The sequence below is a fragment of the Wyeomyia smithii genome, chromosome 1 (genome assembly GCF_029784165.1).
Source record: "Wyeomyia smithii strain HCP4-BCI-WySm-NY-G18 chromosome 1, ASM2978416v1, whole genome shotgun sequence".
NCBI classification, from domain to species: Eukaryota; Metazoa; Arthropoda; class Insecta; order Diptera; family Culicidae; genus Wyeomyia; species Wyeomyia smithii.
This window is the reverse complement of record NC_073694.1, coordinates 150,221,092-150,232,740: the sequence shown is the minus strand read 5'-3', so window position 1 is coordinate 150,232,740 and position 11,649 is coordinate 150,221,092.

Below are 11,649 nucleotides of genomic sequence, written 5' to 3'. Positions count from 1 at the left end.
CGCTTTGCTGTCAGAATACTTTTTTAATGAAAAAAAAAAGTTGTTCGAAAGCCCGCGATGGATGATTTTCCGGAGGGTCCCAAATGAAAAGTAAATAGCTATATTTTCAAATGGTGAAGATTATGGCGATGCCCATTTTTTCAAAATAAAGTTGTTCTAGGATACACGCCGTGAGATTCTTCGTTCACTCCAGAATCAGAACGACCATCTCTCTACCAAAATGTGGCGAGTCTGTAACCGCAAATTGGTAAAGACCTTGGTCGAACTTGTTCTGGATATTGACGAAGAATCGGCCAAACTCGTTGAGAGTAGAAACATTGAACTGCACTACGGTTCCGGCAAAGCACGCATCCGAAAGGTAAGCGGGAGGCCGAACGTCACAGGCAGGAAAGACTCCGTCGCAATGTCAGGGAAGGTACGTGCGGGTAACTCCTCCGGGAGTACTCTGCCACCACCCAGGCAAAGCGATCCTGCGAATGGGCTAAAGGTTCGCGTGGGAAACTCCTCCGGGAGTGCCCCACAACCACCCAAACGCAACCCTGCGGTTGGGAAGGTACGCGCATGATGCTCCCCCGTGAGTGCCCTGTCACCACCCAAACAACGCAACCCCGCGGCTGCTCGGACGGTTCCGCCGAAGACTCGCAAGAGTGTGAAGCATCAACCACCGAATAGTCGCAACCCCCGGAGTCAAAAACCGCCACAGTGTGCGCGACGACCTTCTGTTCCCAATCGACTGCTGCAACCGAGGCCGAACAGTGAGGAAGAGCAACTTCCATCAACCAGCCAAACCGCTGTTGGCAGCCGTCAGCCAATACCAGGATCATCTTCCGATCCGGACAAAGACGGCAACTTCACTGCAAAGTGAGCAGCCTTCGCTGCGTGCAAGCGAATCTCCATTACGCAAAAGGCGCCTCGGGTGTTTTTTGTAGGAGATTCGCCAAAAAGCAGCCAGCGGCTGCATTCATCCAGGAGCCGTGGATCAACGAATCCAAAGTTCTCGGACTTAACGCTCCTAACGGTAGGTTAATCTACTGTGACACGCAGTCCAAACCAAGGACTGCAATTCTGCTAAATAGAGAACTAGAATTTTTACCTATTACAGAATTTATCCAACGCGACGTCGTTGCCGTCACGGTTGAAGTACCGACAACCTGAGGAAAGCAGGAAATGGTTGTCGCGTCGGCCTACTTCCCGGGCGACCAAGGTGATATACCGCCACCCGAAACTGCTGCGCTCGTGCGGTACTGCAAGGCCATCAACAAGCCGTTTCTGATTGGCTGCGATGCCAACGCTCACCACACGATCTGCGGCAGCTCGGACACCAACACCAGGGGTGAGTACCTACTTGAATACCTTACTTCTAACGATGTCAATGTATGTAATGTAGGGAATAACCCTACGTTTATTAACGCTATCAGACAGGAGGTCCTTGATCTCACTCTGTGTAGCGCCTCTATTTCTGAAAGGATTAAAAATTGGCATGTCTCCGATGAACCTAGTTTGTCGGACCACAGACACATCGTTTTTAATATAGAGGCTAACCCTCTGAAAAGAGAGCTGTTCAGAAATCCTAAGAACACAGATTGGGAATCCTTTAAGGAACATCTGGTCGATTCACGAACTTTCAGTTACAGCAACATTCGAAATTCAGTTGACCTGAATTCGGCAGCAAATGATCTACAAAACAGAATCATGGATGCTTTCGACGCTAACTGTCCACTAACACAGCGGTCAGTATGCCGTGATGTACCCTGGTGGAATGATCAACTTAGTGACCTTCGTCGGGAAACTAGGCGGTTGTTCAACAGGGCAAAAGTCACGTCTAACTGGGACGATTACAGGGCGTCCCTCACTAAGTACAACGCCGAGCTACGCATGGCCAAACGGAAATCCAGAGTTAGTTTCTGTGAAAGAATCCAAACTCTGCCGGAAGCTACGCGGCTTCAAAAGGCGATGTCCAAAGACCATACTAACGGTTCAGGACAAGTGAGGAAAGAGGATGGATGCCTCACTGTCACTACCAAGGAAACGCTGGAGGTTCCTATGAACACCCACTTTCCTGGATCGACAGAGACCGAAGAACTGAATAGTGATGGGTCGCGGCAGGAAAATTCGAGACATATAGCGTCTCGGGAGTCCATCCTGCTGGCCCGTCGACTGTTCACAGAAGCTTCAATAGGCTGGGCTCTAAGCTCATTCGACCCTATGAAGTCTCCAGGTCCAGACGTCATACTACCCATCTTTCTACAAAAATCGGCCGCAGTTATCATGTCCGAACTCATCAACCTCTTCAGAGCCAGCTTTATCCTGGGCCATATTCCGGATAACTGGCTGAAGGTGAAGGTAGTGTTTATCCCCAAAGTTGGAAGGAAGGACAAAACCCTACCTAAAACTTTCAGACCCATGAGTCTGACTTCATCACTTCTCAAGTTGATGGAGAAAATAATGGATAAATATATCGGTGATGAGTTTCTTAAAGACTCCCCGCTGAATAGGAACCAACATGCCTATCAAAGCGGCAAGTCAACAGAAACTGCTCTTCACAGCTTAGTGACGTTGATTGAAAAGTCCCTGAGTTATCAGGAGACGGCGCTATGTGCCTTTCTTGATATTGAAGGGGCCTTCGATCACACGTCCTTTGCATTAATTGATACGGCTCTTTCTCATAAGGGAATCGACCACACTTCAAGGAGCTGGATACACGCAATGCTCTCTAGCAGAGTGATCACAGCACCCTGTAGAGACGTCTGTAACAATGTCAGTGATCAAGGGATGCCCGCAAGGAGGAGTTCTCTCGCCCTTGTTATGGTCACTAGTTGTCGACGCACTTCTCAACAAGCTTTCACAGCTTGGTTACGAGGTCATTGGATACGCCGATGACATCGTCCTCATCGTCAGAGGTAAAGATGACGCAACTCTGTCAAGCCGAATGCAAACGGCTCTGAATACCACCATGTCATAGTGTTTACAGGAGGGTCTAAACATAAACCCCTTTAAAGCAGTCCTAATTCTATTCGGCAGACGAAGGAATATCTCCATCACTTCTCCAATACTGAATGGAGTTAGACTGGGCTTCAGCAATGAAGTCAAATATCTCGGAATTATTCTGGACAAGAAACTGAACTGGTCTGCACAACTGGATCATGCCGCTAAGAAAGCGATCTCAGCGATCTGGGCCTGCAGAACTCTGTTCGGTAAGACCTGGGGACTGAAACCAGATTTGGCACTTTGGTCTTACAAGACCATTGCCCGACCAAGAATCACCTATGCTGCCCTAGTGTGATGGCCTAAGGTGAACGAAGTGACTGCGCAAGCCAAACTCAAAAAAGTTCAAAGACTTGCATGTCTTTCGGTTACCAGCGCTATGCGAACAACTCCAACTGCAGCCATGGAAGCTATGCTTTGCCTACTACCTCTACATCTTCATGTGAAAAAGGAGACAGAGCTTGGCGCTCTAAGGTTGCAAAGGAGGAAAACTATACTTGAAGGGGACCAAATCGGCCACCTTCGCATACTTTGGGAGTTCAAACTAACTCCGCTATTAACCACAGTCTCCGACTGGATGGACATTAGGACCAACATGGATATTCCATATAGAGTGATTGAAACAAACCGCTCTATGTGGAACAATGGAGGGCCTAATCTTCCACCTGGCATCGTCAGTTTTTATACGGACGGCTCGAAAATGGGATCCCTAACGGGATCTGGTATATACGGACCCGGTATCAGGGAAACGTTTTCCCTGGGAAAATGGCCCACCGTTTTTCAAGCAGAGGTATATGCCATATATATCTGCGCAAAAATATGTCTGCAACGCAACTACAGACATGCGAAAATCGGTATATTCTCGGACAGTCAAGCAGCTCTACTAGCACTTAAGTCCGTCAAATGCGCTTCCAAACTTGTTTGGGAATGCATTGAAACTCTACGGGAACTTTCCCGACAGAATTCAGTTTTTCTGTTTTGGGTGCCCGGACACTGCGGAGTCGAGGGTAATGAACACGCTGACTACCTAGCAAGACAGGGATCAGCTCAGCGGTTTATTGGCCCCGAGCCGTTTCTGCGTACGTCCATTTCCGCTATCAAAAGCGAACTACTAACTTGGGAAGGGCTAGAAATAGTATCCCAATGGCAACAGGCACAGGGTTGTAGACAAGCTAAACAGTTTATCTATCCGAAACCTGGAACCGCCAGAAAGCTACTTAGTCTAAATCGTAGTGACCTACGGATAATCACGGGACTCCTCACCGGACACTGTCCCGCTTTTTATCATTTAAAGAAAATCGGCGTAGTGTTGAACGACACCTGCCGATTCTGCAAATCTGAACCAGAGAGTTCAGAGCATTTGCTTTGCTCTTGCGAAGCTCTTGCTTCCTCTAGGTACAACTTCTTAGGAAGCTACCTTTTAATTCTATACCAAGTGTGGAGCTCTAATCCCAAACAGGTAATTAGTTTCATCAACTATGTTGTACCTAATTGGGGTACAGGTTTACAACAAAACAGTTCTACTCCATCAATGAGTACGAGCAATCCGTAACCTGTGCACAGCAATCGGGGCCCACCACAAAAGACAATCAGCAAGAATGTCGCAGTGGCATTTCAGTACCCAGTGCCCTTCAGGCATACAGAATAAGCGGTAAAATTGATAAAAAGTTTCAATGACAAATTTACGCGAACAATGAACCAATTACATGCGAGCATTACTAGCACAGACGACGTGAATGGACACCATCCGTTCCCTGTGATATTATCTGTATCAACATCGAAATAAAAATTGACAGAGTCTCCCCGTCCCAATAGGTCAATTAATTTTTGTTTCAATAAGCTTAGACTAAAATGATGTCTCGAAGGTAAAAGTTTTCGAAAAGTTTGAAACAATCCCCATTCTTGAACAATTTCTAAACCTGCTTTCGGAACCTAATAAAAACTGATGTCTTGAAAGAAAATGCCGGTAAAAGCAACAGTACCAGTGGAGTAAAGAACCGCAGGTCTCTCGTCGTCTATGATTGCAGCGGTACTCTTCTATTCGTACATTTCAGCGGTACACTTCTATTCGTGCTGCAGCGGAACTCTTCGTATCGCAGTGGTATACTTTTGTTCGTACATTTCTATTCATGTGCAATCGAGGAAAAACTGCAATGCTGCTATTGATGGTGATTGAAAGTTTATCTCTTAAATATGATTACAATAAATTACTCAACAAGAATTGTAAATTTTTGCAACGGATATTTATTCAATTTTTTCTTCGATATTCACTAAATAATCGTGACCGGATAGTATCGAAAGAGTAAATTCCTAAATATACACATTGATGGAAGAGCAAGAGCCTGCGAATTCTTGTGAATATTTTGTTCAAAATTGTTAGATGATTTAATATTATTCTAAGCCTCACCATAATAAACGTTGTAGGCAAATGAAAAAAATTGTCGAGCAAAAAACAAAAATGGAATTGTTGATTGCTACGATTTTTTGCTGGAACTTGGTAATGATTTTGTTGAAAATATCTTCTTATGTTCGCCAATTAATGAGCCTTTGTAAGGGCTTCCATATTATATTGAAAGTAAGATCCATATTATAGATTTGTTTTAATCAGAGTTAAATAAGACAAAACCATTCATTATGATAACGTAAGTATCATTGGATTTGGTTTTTGAGGATATAGAGTTAATTCTGACTTTGACGCATTACGAGAAATTCTTTGTGCTTCTTCAACAAGCACGATATGCTTGTGCCTTGTCAAATACACGTTGTTTGCACAAAAAAATACTACAGGCATAATATCATCAGATATAAATGATATTCTTTCGAGTGTTGTTGAATATATTTTAAAAAATTGATTTCCAGGGGAGGCTGAAAATAAAAATACGTACAGTCGCTGAGCAAACACATTGATTCTGTCTGCAGACTCGGTATATTTTGTAACAGAAAACCTCCTAATTACAGTGTTTAGTCCCACGTCACCATTTCATACAACCCTAGGGATGTATACCTTGTAGTATTTACTTATCAAATCAAAACTTAGTTTTCAGCAAAGTTGTAGACAATCTTATGTAGAAAAACCTTGCTGAAGACACTTTGGTTGTAACTTTTGAAAATCGATCACATACAGGAATTTTTAAACACAGATATTCTTAAAGTTTCTGAAAATCGAAATATACCAAATAACTTTTTCTGAAGTGATTTTAAGGGCTAACTGTCTTCTAAACATTTTTTCATATTTAAAAAAAATATACATGTCGAACATACCTTCGGCAAATTTTCAACTTTTTCATGGGGTTTTGGACATTTTAGATAAAAAAGGCACTTTTTCAAAATAAAATGTCTCGAAAAGCTGCAAAACAACAGTCTTTACTCGAAAAATGGGGATTAGTACTAGCTTCCCCAGGTGGTTTCACTAGTTTCTTGCAGTCTCTTAACCTGGACCTGGACGTGAGTAAAAAAATAAGTTTTTTTTGTTCTCCGGCAATTTTTCGTGTTTTTTTTCTCAAAAGATGTACAGAATCGAAACGATTTTTGATTTTTCATTAAAAAGTACGAAAAGCATTTATGTTCACGGCACCGTGCATTATTTGAAAAACACAAAAAAAAGAGTCGGTAGGTACCTATACCTAATCCATAACGAGATACTTCCCTATGGAGAAAATTTTAAAAATTAAGGGTATCTATCTCTGAGCTGACATTTTCTTTTCAGAATCCAAGCATTGGAAAAAACGTCAAAGAATGTTGCTAATTTTGTTGAAGAAAACCTTGACATCTGCATACACTAGTGACATAACAATTATTTTCGGAAAAAAATATTTTTTCTATCTTTATGTTTCTAAATAATGCACGGTGCCGTAAATATAAATGCTTTTTGTACTTTTTAATGAAAAATAAAAAATCGTTTCGGTTCTATACATCTTTGAAGAAAAAAACATGAAAAAAGAGCCGAAAAACCAAAAAAAAAAATTTTTTTATATACGCCCAAGTCTTTAAGAGACTGCGAGAAACTAATGAAACCACCGGGGAAAGCTAATACTAATCCCAATCTTTCGAAAGAAGACTGTTGTGTTTGCAGCTTTTTGCAGCTTTTCGAGAAATTTTATTTTGAAAAAATGCATTTTTTTATCTAAAATGTCCTAAACCCTATGAAAAAGTTGAAAATTTGCCCAAGGTCGATTCTCCCAGTTGGTCTCGAGGTACGATGGAGGCCTAACAAGCCAGTCGTCATAGGTTCGAGTCTCGACTCGGGAGAAACTGTCGGTGTCAGTAGGATCGTAACGCTTGCCCCGCGATTGTCCTGTACACTAAACAGTTGGCTGCGAAGTCTGTGTATAATAAAAACAGTGTATAATAAAAACAGAAGGTCAGGCTTTGCCTTTTTTTTGTTGGGCAGAATTAATTATTTTTTGAATATGTGAAAAAGTTTAGAACATAGTAAGCCTCTAAAATCACATCAGAAAAAGTTATTTAGTATTTTTCAATTTTTAGAAATTTAAAGAATGTCTATGTACAAAACTACCTGTATGGTCGGTTTTCAAAGGATGAAAGAACCAAAGTGTCTCCAGCAAAGTTTTTCTACATTAAACTGTCTACGACTTTGCTGAAGACTTCGTTTTGATTTGATAAGTAAATAAAAAAATTTTTTTAGCTCACTCTTAGGTCAAATAATCATAAATTTATTTACATCGAAAGATGCTCTTAAGATCTACAAAAACTTCGTCTGATACACTGTAGCATTTGAATGGCTTTTTTATCAACCCGGTGGCATCACTGACGTTTACGTACAACATAAGTGAAGCCAGCATTAGCTGGATCACTGGATCAATTTCACATGCAATTTGACAGCTGATTCATCGAAACACGGGAAAAAGCAGTGTTCATACGTGCATACAGTGTCGGTGTTCAGCTGCAGTGTGTTTATGTGTTGTTTTCGGGTGATGTAATTATTGCACATAACGTCGAGTGCTTTGCTTGATGAAACAAAAAATGAATGCGTTGCATTATTATAGAATGTACGCAACGTTTATTCATGCCGATTTCGAACGGCGGTGTTTCTTGCAGGCGGCTGACATCGCGCGATGATTTAGGGATTAACATCTCAACGTATATGTAAATGAGATAGTATATCAACGCTACCTTTAAACATTAACAAAGTTAAGCTAAGCTTTTATTTACATGAATAAATTGATTCGAGCGCATAATTCTGTACAACATATATTATGCTTCGTTCGTCATGCTTACACTGCTGTGTGAACAAACCTTCAAAAACATAGATGAGACTAGCGCCACTGTCGTTCACGGCAGCTTCAGGAAACAAGGCCGATGCCACCGGGTTGATTTTTATACTCGAAAGGCTGACGATTACGTTTTCGCGTTTTAAACCAGTGTGCAACGTGCGTAATTCTCATTTATAAAAAAATATGTTTAGGGAAAAACGTCGTGGTGGCAAGTTCTCGTTTGTCGTGTTTGTTTGAATGTATTTAGGTAGCCAGTCTTGCCATCGTTAAAAAAGAAGACGAATCTCGCAGTAAATAATTGTTCTACCGTGCGTGACCATTCACAAGCCTGATACAGACTGCCAATCTTGATTCCAACTGCCAATTTAATCTTTTTCAATTTCGTGTACGTGAAGCATCCTGCTGTCGTACATAAACATCCCATGGTTTCAGAGCGTCGTGTTGGTCATGGTTTGGAAGCCGTATTCCGGCGAGAGAAGCTCCTACTAGTGTTTATCGAGAAACACGTGAAAATCAACGCCGCGTAGTATGGGACCAAGATTTTGGAGAAAGTTGTGGCCCCGGCACTTCAAGACCTCTACGGAAAGGATTATTCCGCTCGTCAACCGGATGGCACACCGGTCCACATGGCGAATATCGCCCAAGCCTGGTGTTGGGAGAATTTGACTCATTTTCTCGATAAGACTTTGTGGCTTCCCGAGCCATAATTCCCTAGACTTTAATGTATGGTCGTACATGCTAACCAAGCAGAGCAAACATTTAATGAGCGCTATGGACCAATTTAAGAATCTCATATCCAAGATCTGGGACGAGAAACCGATAAACCAGAGCGTGCCGTTTGTGATTCTTTTGAATAACGTCTTAAGCTATCGAGACACCCCATATGGAGGAGTACTTTTAGGGATTAAAAAGTGCTATTCTTTCTATCGTATTAACGTCCCCTCGATTCCAGGCATCGAAGTTGTCGCATGTCAAATGACAATACAAGGTACAGAGCTTTGTATTGCCTCAATATATATTCCTCCAAGAGCACAGGTTGGGCAACGGCTGCTCTTTGATTTAATAGAACTTCTTCCCTCGCCACGTTTGATTTTGGGAGACTTCAACTCTCATGGCGTGGCTTGGGGTTCCCCTTACAATGATAACCGCTCCTCTTTAATCTATAACCTTTGCGCTGACTTCGACATGACTATTTTAAACAACGGCGAAATGACACGTATCCCGAAACCTCCAGCGCGCCCAAGCGCTTTGGATCTATCCTTATGTTCGACGTCGCTACGGTTGGATTGCACATGGAAGGTAATCCTCGATCCTCACGGTAGCGACCATTTGCCTATTCTTATTTCAATTAATAACGGGTCAACTCGCATGCGACCAGTTGACATTCCGTATGACCTCACACGGAATGTCGATTGGAAGTTATACGAGGAAATGATTTCAAAAGCGGTCGATTCGATTCAACATCATCCACCACTTGAAGAATACAACCTCCTCGCGGGCTTGATTCTCGACGCCGCGTTGCAAGCCCAAACGAAGAAATATCCCGGCGTAACGATTAAAGAACGGCCTCCCACTCCGTGGTGGGACCAAGAGTGCTCCGATGTCTACACGCAAAGATCCGACGCGTTTTTGGCCTACCAGAAGGGAGGTATACCTGGCGACTATTTACGGTATTCGGAGCTTGATACCAAGCTTAAAAGCTTGGCTAAAGTAAAGAAACGCGGATATTGGCGTCGGTTCGTGAACGAGACGTCGAGGGAGACATCGATGAGCACTCTTTGGAACACAGCCCGAAGAATGCGGAATCGCGTAACGGTCAACGAAAGCGAGGAGTCTTCAAGTAGATGGATATTTGATTTTGCCAGGAAAGTATGTCCGGACTCTGTTCCTGAGCAAAATATTGTTCGTGATGCGTCTCCGGGCCACGACGCGATAGAATCACCTTTTACGATGGCAGAATTTTCAGTTGCCCTCCTGTCCTGTAACAATAACGCGCCTGGGTTAGATAGAATCAAATTCAACTTGTTGAAGAATCTACCCGGCAATGCCAAGAGGCGCTTGTTGAACTTGTTCAATAAGTTCCTGGAGCAAAACATTGTACCGCAGGATTGGAGGCAAGTGAAGGTGAACGCCATCCAAAAACCAGGGAAACCAGCTTCTGATCACAACTCTTATAGGCCGATTGCAATGCTATCCTGTATCCGGAAATTGATGGAAAAAATGATACTCCGTCGTTTAGACCATTGGGTGGAATCAAATGGCCTACTATCGGATACTCAATTTGGCTTCCGCCGTGCCAAAGGGACGAATGATTGTCTTGCGCTGCTTTCAACAGATATTCAGCTGGCGTATGCTTGCAAAGAACAAATGGCGTCTGCGTTCTTGGATATTAAGGGGACTTTTGATTCCGTTTCTATTGACATTCTTTCGGGCAAACTTCACCGACAAGGATTTTCTCCAATTTTAAACAATTTTTTGCACAATTTGTTGTCCTAAAAGCACATGCATTTTACGCACGGCGATTTGGCAACTTTTCGCATTAGCTACATGGGTCTTCCCCAGGGCTCATGTTTAAGCCCCCTTCTTTACAACTTTTATGTAAATGACATCGACGAATGTCTGGCAAATTCATGCACGATAAGACAACTTGCAGACGACAGTGTAATCTCTGTTACAGGAGCCAAAGCTGCCGATTTGCAAGGACCATTGCAAGATACCTTGGACAATTTGTCTGCTTGGGCTTTACAGCTAGGTATCGAATTCTCTCCGGAGAAGACTGAGATAGTAGTTTTTTCTAGGAAGCATGAACCTGCTCAGCTTCAAACACAATTAATGGATAAAACGATTTCTCAGGTTTTGGTACACAAATATCTTGGTATCTGGTTCGACTCTAAAGGCACCTGGGGTTGTCACGTGAGGTATCTGATGAAAAAATGTCAACAAAAAGTGAATTTTCTTCGTACAATAACCGGACAATGGTGGGGAGCCCATCCAGGAGACCTTATAAGGCTTTACCAAACAACGATATTGTCTGTTATTGAATACGGGTGTTTCTGCTTCCGCTCCGCAGCAAACACACATCTGATCGAACTGGAGCGAATACAATATCGTTGTTTTCGTATCGCCTTAGGTTGCATGCAGTTGACCCATACGATGAGTTTGGAGGTCTTAGCTGGAGTACTACCATTGAAAAACCGCTTCTGGAGCCTGTCTTCTCGTATTCTTATCAAATGTGAGGCCTTGAACCGTCCCGTGATTGAAAATTTTGAAAGGTTAATCGAACTTAATTCTCAAACCCGTTTTATGACATTGTATTTCCATCACATGTCCCAAAATATCAACCCTTCTTCGAATATTCCAAATCGTGTCGACTTATCAAATACTTCTGATTCTACTGTGTTTTTCGATACATCCATGATAGAAGAAACTC